The sequence below is a fragment of the Salvia splendens genome, chromosome 5, assembly GCF_004379255.2.
Source record: "Salvia splendens isolate huo1 chromosome 5, SspV2, whole genome shotgun sequence".
Taxonomy (NCBI): Eukaryota; Viridiplantae; Streptophyta; class Magnoliopsida; order Lamiales; family Lamiaceae; genus Salvia; species Salvia splendens.
This window is the reverse complement of record NC_056036.1, coordinates 33,674,725-33,684,929: the sequence shown is the minus strand read 5'-3', so window position 1 is coordinate 33,684,929 and position 10,205 is coordinate 33,674,725. Positions and strand designations below refer to the sequence as shown.

The following is a 10,205-nucleotide window of genomic DNA, read 5'->3' as shown; positions in this document are numbered from 1 at the left end:
ACCTAGATTGGCTACCAGATATTGGACACTACCATTTAGGGAGAGAGTCACAGCCAAGTCCTGTCACAGACGTTGGTCCACCTGAGGAAGTTAGCAACACCGCAGGGCCGCCAAGTCCAGTAGTACAGAACGACGACCAAAGTGGCAATGACCAACCGACAGCCCCGTCTTCGATTCCTGAGGTAAGCAATTCAGATTCCGATAATACGACCTTGGAGTTCACTAACCCTGATAGGGACACAAATGAAGAATGTGGAGTCAGTGGAAACAGTGGAGACTCATACGAGTTGCCACCAAGACGAACAAGAGGGGTCCCCCCACGACGGTACTCACCAGACTGGAAAGGAAGAAAGTCCAAGTATGCAGTATCCAATATTGCTCATAGCCATCTTTCAGAAATGGCCAAGGCATTCGAAGTTGCCTTATATGAAGAAGAAGACATCCCTAAGTCCTTTGAAGAGGCAAACAAACATAAGCACTGGAGAGAAGCCATGAAGAAGGAGATAGATGCCCTAATGAAAAACGATACATGGGAGAAATGTGCACTCCCAGAAGGAAAGAAGCAAGTCGGATGTCGATGGATATTCACAATAAAGAGAAAAGCAGATGGTTCAATCGAGAGATACAAGGCGAGACTAGTGGCGAAAGGGTATACTCAAGTATATGGAGTGGATTATGAAGAGACATTCTCACCAGTGGCTAAGATGGAAACCGTGCGAACACTACTATCAGTAGCAGCATGTAAAGATTGGGCACTACACCAGTTTGATGTAACCAACGCCTTTCTTCACGGAGAGCTTGAACAGAACAAGGAAGTATACATGGAGGTCCCACCAGGTTTCTCCCAAGAGTTTGGAAGAGGAGAGGTGTGCCGGTTACGGAAAACCCTGTACGGATTGAAGCAGTCACCACGAATCTGGTTCGGAAGATTTTGCCAGGCTATGACCAAGCATGGATTCCAACAAAGTCATTCCGATCACACGCTCTTCACAAAAAGGAGAGACGACAAGGTAACATGTCTGATTATCTATGTTGATGACATGATTATCACTGGAGATGATGTAGAAGAAATCCAGAGATTGAAGGAAAATCTGTCCAAAGAATTTGAGATGAAAGATCTAGGAGCGCTAAAGTACTTCTTGGGAATAGAAGTGTTGAGGTCTCGACATGGAATATTCCTAAGACAGAAAAAATATGTCTTAGATCTATTGGCGGAAACAGGTCTCCTCGAAAGTAAGCCTGCAGATATCCCAATGGTTCCAAACCATGGTCTGAAGATAGAGAATGGAGCGGAACTAGCAGACAGGGGAAGATATCAACGACTCGTTGGAAAGCTCATCTACCTCTCACATACTAGGCCAGACATTGCATATGCAGTGGGCATTGTGAGCCAATTTATGCACCAACCTCAAGTGAATCACATGGAGGCAGCATTAAGGATCGTACGGTACTTGAAAGGTACGATAGGCTATGGAATATTTCTAGCCAAGAGGGAAGACCTAGAGATTGATGGCTACACAGATGCGGATTGGGCAAGCAACCCAGTGGATAGGAAGTCTACAGGAGGTTACTTTACGTTCATCGGGGGAAACTTGGTTACTTGGAGGAGCAAGAAACAAAAGGTTGTAGCTCTATCTAGCGCTGAAGCCGAGTTCCGAGGAATGAAAAGTGGACTCATGGAAATCCTATGGCTGAGGAGATTGCTCACCGAGATTGGTTACCCACCTACTCGGAAAAGTCAGTTGTTCTGTGACAACAAAGCTGCCATCAGCATCTCAGAAAATCCGGTGCAACACGACAGAACAAAACATGTGGAAGTGGACCGACACTTCATCAAAGAAAAACTGGAAGGAGGCATTATCGAATTCCCGTTTGTCCGTTCTGAGGAGCAACTTGCGGACATATTGACCAAGGCCGTTCACCCGAAGATCTTCAAAGAGATATTGAGCAAGTTAAGCATCGGGGATACCATTGCTCAACTTGAGGGGGAGTGTCAAACATACCAAAACCCAAAGGAGACATTAGGGGAATAATTGAAGATTACATTACCAAAGATAAAGGAGGCATTAGAGGGAAGAGATACATAATTGATACACAATTGATATGGCTCTTATTGTCCTAGAATAGATTTATCTACTTCCAAAAATATATTGTACTCCTCACTACAAAATGGAGAAGGCTTGATGTATTACACACACTGAAATAAAGAAATTCGCTACTCATCTTCTTCAATCATCTTTTCATACCAACTCCAATATGCATAGCCCTTCCAAATCTCTCGATAACCATCGTTAAGACGTCGTCCTAAACTTTATTGGATGATTACTAAATAATTTATCATTTCAGTTTTAATTAAAAATAAAATAAAGAATAAGGATACCTGCAATGCTCTTTATCGGTGGTGTCCGGTCGTTTAGAACAAATATGGAGTAATATATTTTTGAATGTTTCGTTTTTAATTTCACAGTTTTTTCTAAAAGTACAATATTTAATGGTACCACGACTAATGTGAAGGAATAAAGCATCACCTCAATAGATTAGCTTTTGAGTAATTAAATTGAAAAGGAGAAGCAACGAAAACATGAGTACATTAAATTCAAAGTTGTTAAATCAACCAATAAAATAAGATTTCCTTCTTTTCAAATCTGAATCCCATGCATAAAGGAATTTGGTCCTAATGTTTAATTATTGCATGATTGTTTCATTGTTTGTCAGTACTAATCGATCACTTTACCTTTGATTAAAATAAAACATGTATTTAATATTGTATAATAGCTAGCACTCGCCATCTGTAAGTTTTAAAGGGCATCTTGTGTTTATTCTGTTATCCTTTATTCATTTTTTCAAGATTTATGGATTATAATGAGAACAAAATCGCCAAACAAATGTGAATAGCAGTTATCAACGGATTATAATATTTAGCACAATTTGGAGAGGTGCGCCAATGCTTATATCGAAATAACCAAAGTTAATTATCAAATAGATGAAGCTCCTAAATATTGTGGAAGGTAAATTAAGTTTTTTTGTAAACTAACTTACAGGTTAGCCTAAAACAAAAAAAATGTTAAAATGAGATAATATTTCGCCCAAAACAATTTCAACCCAAATAGCCTTAATGGACTTGACTACACTCAAACTGATGAATGCGATTGATAACCTATTGGTCCATCGCAAGGATATGGAGTGCTAATGTATGGATGGGAGAATATACTAATTAGCAACTTAAATCTTTTTTTGAAAGCATTTGACATTTTTCTAGAACACATTTGGTTGTTAAACCCGCCTTACTGAAATCTTGGTAGTACGTTTTTATTCACGCTTATACTACACTTGTTAAAGTTAATGATTGATCATATCCCGATGCATGTATGTATATGATCGTAATCAATTATTAACTAATTGGCATCCCAAACTAAGACCAGTTCTTAGTCATTAGATTATGAGATCTGCTAATTAAAATAATGTCAGGTGGATTATATTTTAAATGTGAAGTATTAAATAACTTAAAGGGTATTAATGTCAATTCTTATATATGACAGTTATAACCACTTTCTCTCTCCTCAAAATCATCTTAAAACTTTAAATCTACGTAACTCATCTCGATTGAAATTATTTTTCATAAAAAATATATCAAATTAAAGATAATTTTATATGGATTATACAAGATCAAAATCGCATTTGTTCCGACAATGGTCAGATGATGAAATTTTTTAATTTTTCTTTCAATTTTAGTATATATTGATAAGCAGATTTTATATTAATAAATGCATTAAAAAGTCAATATAATGCATGTACAATATCACTAAAACTGAGCTGAAAATTTTGTGTACGTGTATTAAAATATATGGAGTATATCATTGTGTTGATATTTTTAATACATTATGTTGATATCAGAAAAACTACAAAAATTATCATATTAGAGCATTAGCAGTGGTGCGAACATCCCCGCGGACATTCCAAAAACACCTCCTGCCACGTTATACGGACATCACACTGCAAATGCCACGTCATACGGATATCCCACTGCACAGTGCCGGATATCCCCAAAGACATCCCGATGGACTTCCCACAATAAATAAAAATTAATGCAATAATCGGGACGTCCGTGGGAGTCGACGCAATGGCGGACGTCCGCACGGACGTCGCGACGGATATCCGCGGAACTCCGGTGTCCGCGGAATTGCAAAATACTATTGATTCCTAGTCATTAATCTAAATGCATTTTCCAACATAATTATGGATACATAATTTTTTTTCTTTTTTTTTATCATGGGATAAATTTATAAAACACTACAGTTCTTTGTCCAATCATTTTTTTATAAAATGGATGTATACTCCATATAGTTTGCAAAAAAAACTTTATTTAAAGGAAATGTTGGGGGCATTATTACTGATAGTATTATAGTAAAAAAATTGCGTTTTGACTTTGTACTAAGAAATGCACCGAAAATGGAATACAAATGTTATAAAGGAGCTTGCTTTGGGAAAACATCTTATGAAGAACGTAATTGCAGCAGATTAGGTAGTATTCGCTTGGATCATTGTTTTCTTCTTCTCAGGTATTAAATCCCTACACTCTACGTTTATTGCTATTTTCATAGCTGACTTATTTGTGAAAATACTCATTTATTTGCATTGTAAATATTGTTGCTATGCTGCATGATATTATTGCGCCACCTATTCCAAATTTCCAAGCGACTCGATCCAATATTTCTTCCCAATGACTCGATCTGTTCTATATATCGATTGCGCTGTAATGCTTTTGTTTTATGAAATTTTCGCAAACATATATGATCGATTCCATTGCGTTTGTGCATTTCTTTACGTTGAACGACTATAGGTATACATTAGAATTGTGCCAATGAATTATGAGATGGTGCGTTGTAGATTTTGATTTTTATGTGCTTTCAATTTCATCGTTTTTATTTTGGATTAGGGTGTTTCGGAGATAGAATGACAGTGGATAGCGCTTGATTTGATTGGAATAGCGTCAAAATATTGCATTGTTAACTAGATTTTGTAATAGCTATGGCGTGGCTTAGAGTGGGATCCAATGTGGCGAAGCTCACTGTTAGACGGACTATATCTCAAGCTGGTTCTTATGCTGCTCCTCAACGGAGTCGATATTTCCATGCTACAGTTTATAGATCAAAGGCTCAATCTTCGCCTGTTCCTCGCCCTGTTCCTCTCCAGAGGTTGAGTGATAGCTTTCTACACGGCACGAGTAGTGTTTATCTTGAGGAGTTACAGAGAGCCTGGGAGCAGAATCCCAATAGTGTGGATGAATCATGGGACAATTTTTTCAGAAATTTTGTCGGCCAGGTAGCTACATCTCCTGGCCTTTCTGGCCAAATAATTCAAGAGAGTATGCGGCTGTTGTTACTAGTGAGATCTTACCAGGTTTATGGTCACTTGAAAGCCATGATAGATCCATTGGGTTTGGAAGAGAGGTCGATTCCCGATGATCTTGATCCAGCACTTTATGGTTTTTCAGAAGCTGATCTTGATAGAGAGTTCTTCGTTGGTGTTTGGAGAATGGCAGTGTTCTTGTCTGAGAACCACCCTGTGCAAACGTTAAGGGCGATATTGAAAAGACTAGAACAAGCTTATTGTGGAAGCATAGGCTATGAGTACATGCACATTGCAGACCGTGAAAAGTGTAATTGGTTGAGAGACAAAATTGAGACTCCGACACCTACTCAATATAGTCGGAAACGACGTGAGGTGATCCTTGACCGGCTCATATGGCGTACATAATTTGAGAATTTTTTGGCTGCCAAATGGACTGCTGCCAAAAGGTTTGGGCTTGAAGGTTGTGAGACATTGATTCCTGGTATGAAGGAAATGTTTGATAGGTCAGCAGATCTTGGAGTGGAGAGCATTGTAATTGGGATGTCACGTAGAGGAAGATTAACTTGTTCTGGGTAATGTTGTTCGGAAACCTCTGCGACAGATCTTCAATGAGTTTAGTGGTGGTACAAAGCCTTTGGATGAAGTTGGACTTTACACTGGGACTGGTGATGTCAAATATCATCTTGGCACTTCTTACGATCGCGCAACAAGGGGTGGTAAGAGAATTCACCTGTCTTTGGTTGCAAATCCCAGCCACTTAGAAGCAGTGGACCCTGTTGTGGTGGGAAAGACTAGAGCCAAACAATATTTCTCTAATGATGTTGACAGAACAAAAAACCTGGGTATTTTGATTCATGGTGATGGAAGCTTTGCTGGACAAGGTGTTGTCTATGAGACCTTGCATCTTAGTGCTCTTCCGAACTATACTACTGGCGGGACCATCCACGTCGTTGTGAACAATCAAGTGGCTTTCACTACTGACCCAAGATCAGGAAGATCCTCTCAGTATTGCACAGATGTTGCCAAAGCTCTTAGCGTGCCTATTTTCCATGTCAATGGTGATGATGTTGAAGCAGTTGTTAATGCCTGCGAACTTGCTGCAGAATGGCGTCAGAATTTTCATACAATGAAATTGTATGCTACCGTCGATTTGGCCACTATGAAATTGACGAGCCATCATTCACTCAACCAAAAATGTACAAGGTATGCACTTTATTTCATTTCCTACTTTATAAATGTTGTTATTCCTATTTTTTTTCCCAATCAACTTCGGTAGAAATTCAGCTTCATTTAATTCTTGTGTCGTTTTTTCTTTCAAGTAGCCTATGGCAGCTTCTAATTTCTTGAAAGATTATAGGTTATAAGGAATCACCCATCTGCACTCGAGATTTACCAAAAGAAGCTTCTGGAATCTGGTGATGTAAAAAAAAGATGTTGATCGGATAAACAACAAAGTCGCATCAATTCTCAATGAAGAATTTATTTCCAGCAAAGACTGTGTGCCTCAAAAAAGGGACTGGTTTTCAGCTTACTGGACTGGGTTCAAGTCTCCTGAACAGCTTTCCCATGTTCGTAACACTGGGTAATGTGATGTCTTCACTTACACTTTCAGATAAGTTATACTCCAAAACACTAAACCTTTTCTGTTTTCAGGGTCAATCCAGAGATTTTGAAGAATGTTGGCAAGGCTATCACAAATCTTCCGGAACAATTCAAACCCCATAGAGCAGTTAAGAGAATCTTTGAAGATCGTGCAAAAATGATTGAGAACAATTTGCAACATTGATTGTGGAGGGAAATCATGTTAGGTTGAGTGGACAGGATGTTGAGCGAGGTACTTTCAGCCATAGGCATTCTGTTCTTCACGACCAGGAAACAGGGGAAAAATACTGCCCTCTAGATCATGTTATGATGAACCAACACGAAGAGATGTTTAATGTAAGCAACATGTAATATTGGTCAGTATGCTTGCTTCCTGTGTTTTTATGTGCACTGTTTGACCTTTGTGTTTAATTAGACTTCTAATACATCGTAGTCTCATCTTAATGAGACAAAGCATTTAAAGAGCATTCAGAATGAAGCTCCTGTTATGCATTTTATTGGGACTAGGATTGCTCTGAGTGAATTTGTGTTCTCTTGGCACTAAAACTTCTCTATAATGATCTCTTTTCCCTAACTTCACACATTGTTTTCAACTATGCTAACATAAACTGTAAAATGGTTGGAGTTCTAGCCCAAATTATACTGTCACCTATGCAAAATTATTTGCAGGACTAGTAAGTATTTTCTAAAAATTCAAGTCATAAGACTGCTGTTAAGCTAGTTTTCTTTGGGGTAAGAATGAATTTATTCCTCATGTATGACATTTCATTGGCTGATTTGTTGGACTATGCATCATTTATTTAGTTGCTTTTCAGGTTTTCATCATTTACTTAAGAAGAATTATTGACACTGAATCCAGCTCCCTTTCCGAGTTTGGAGTTTTGGGGTTTGAATTAGGCTATTCAATGGAAAATCCGAATTCTCTGGTACTCTGGGAAACTCAGTTTGGTGATTTTTCCAATGGAGCTCAGGTGATGTTTGACCAATTTGTGAGCAGTGGAGAGGCCAAATGGCTACGGCAAACTGGACTAGTTGTCCTTCTTCGTCATGGGTATGACGGCCAAGGTCCAGAACTCTCAAGTGCACGATTAGAACGCTTCCTTCAGGTATTGCTATTTTTCTTCATCGTTTTCTCCCGTTAATATTCTTCTTGTATTTCCATCTACATGTATTCTTCTCATATTTCTAGATAATATCTTGTTGTTTTTTCCAGGGATGTAAACTTGACCTTTCATGTTGTATTGTAGATGAGTGATGATCATCCATCTGTCATACCTGATGAGATGGAAGCAACCCTCAGGAAACAGATTCAGCAATGCAACTGGCAGTTGGTGAATGTAACTACACCTGCAAATTATTTACACGTCCTGAGGCGACAGATAAGCATATTTAACTACAATATGTGCAATTAGAGAAAGACGCGTCCTCTCATTCTATATCTTTCGTGTTGCAGATACATAGGGAGTTCCGTAAACCTCTCATTGTAATGTCACCAAAGAACTTGCTACGTCACAAGGACTGCAAATCTAATTTATCCGAGTTTGATGATGTTCAAGGACACCAAGGCTTTGACACACAAGGAACCAGGTTTAAACGCCTAATAAAGGACCAAAATAATCACTCCGATCTTGAAGAGGGCATAAGACGCCTGGTTCTTTGCTCTGGAAAGGTGTGAAGTTATACTTCAATTTGTTCCTGTTACTTTTGTCTTCATATTAGAATCTTGTTTGCAGGTGTATTATGAGCTTGACGAAGGCTGGTGCGAAGGATGTGGCAATCTGTAGGGTGGAGCAGCTTTGTCCCTTCCCATACGATCTCGTCGAATCGTGAACTTAAAAGATATCCAAGTACATGTCCCAAGTAGTACTAAGTATAGTTTTTCATCTATGGATATTTACTTGATAAATTCTAACCAAATCATTATTTCAGATGCGGAAGTTGTGTGGTGCCAGGAAGAGCCAATGAACATGGGGGCATACAACTACATCGCATCTCATCTTGGCAGTACGATGAAAGCTGCGAGCACATAGGGCGTGCTTTGTCCGCTGCCACAGCCACTGGCTTTACCCAAGTTCACACAAAAGAGCAAACCGAAATAGTCCAGAAAGCCATGCAGCCTGATCCCATCAATTGATGTGATGCTTTTGTGTTTTACGGAAATAAGCTCGGATGACTTTTGATACGGAGAGAACTAATGCTTTTTTTCGAGTTTGTCAATTAAAAACAAGTGTTTCTTTCATCGTTGGTTGGTCGATGAAAATGTATAAATCGGTGGCATAAACTAATTCAACTTTTGGTACTTGTTCATTTGAGTGTAGCACAAATATTGTTTTAATTAATAAATACTGTAAGATTTTCTTTACAGGTTAGACTAGACGTAAATGCAAGTACATTTACCAGGGTTTCAATATTTCAAAGGTGTCTTTTTAATTACTCCCTCGTCCCATGAAATTTTGTCACATTTTTCCATTTTCGTCCGTCCCATAAAATTTGTCACATTTTACTTTTTACCATTTTTTGTTATGGACCCCACATTCCACTAACTTATTCTCACTCACATTTTATTATAAAACTAATACTTTACAAGTAGCACCCACATCCTACTAACTTTTCAACTCACTTTCCATCACATTTTTTAAAACCCGTGTCCGGTCAAACTATGACAAAATTTGGGGGACGGAGGGAGTAGAAGAAAGGGAATTCGTTTAAATCGTTGTAAAACTTATGCAGTTTATGATTTTGTTTCTAAATACGGATGTAATTATTAATAAATGTTTATCAATATTATGAAAAAATCTATATGCTCTCGATTCTAGGTTTCGAACTTACAACATGAATGGGGTTGTGCATCGCACGAGTGTGACACTGTAAATTTTCTAATAGGCTAGTTCATTCTTTGTGAAATGTATTGAACAACAATATTAAACGATCGGAAGGGTGTACATTGTATTTTCTAGCTTGATTATAAAGGACAAATAAGCTCTCCGGTGCGGCCCCCTCCCGCCCCCTAAATCTGGGTCGGGCCGGCCCAGGTCCGCCGCAACCCGCTTATATTGAGGCCCAGTCCGGCCCGGGCCCATGTCTAAGGTGGGCTGGGCTGGGCTTTTTCTAATTTTGCTAAGCCCGGCCCAACCCAGGTCCACTTGCCATGTGGGCCTGGGCTTGGCTGAGCTTTGTTTAATTTTTTTATTTATGTATTTTAAAGATATGCTAAATGTATTATATGCAAAAATAAAACATATAACTTGTAC

General features: G+C 38.7%; 1 pseudogene; it reads left to right on the top strand.

Moving 5' to 3' along the window:
* Positions 1-5,028: 5,028 nt before the first annotated feature.
* Positions 5,029-9,262, top strand: LOC121803069 (annotated as a pseudogene).
* Positions 9,263-10,205: the final 943 nt, after the last annotated feature.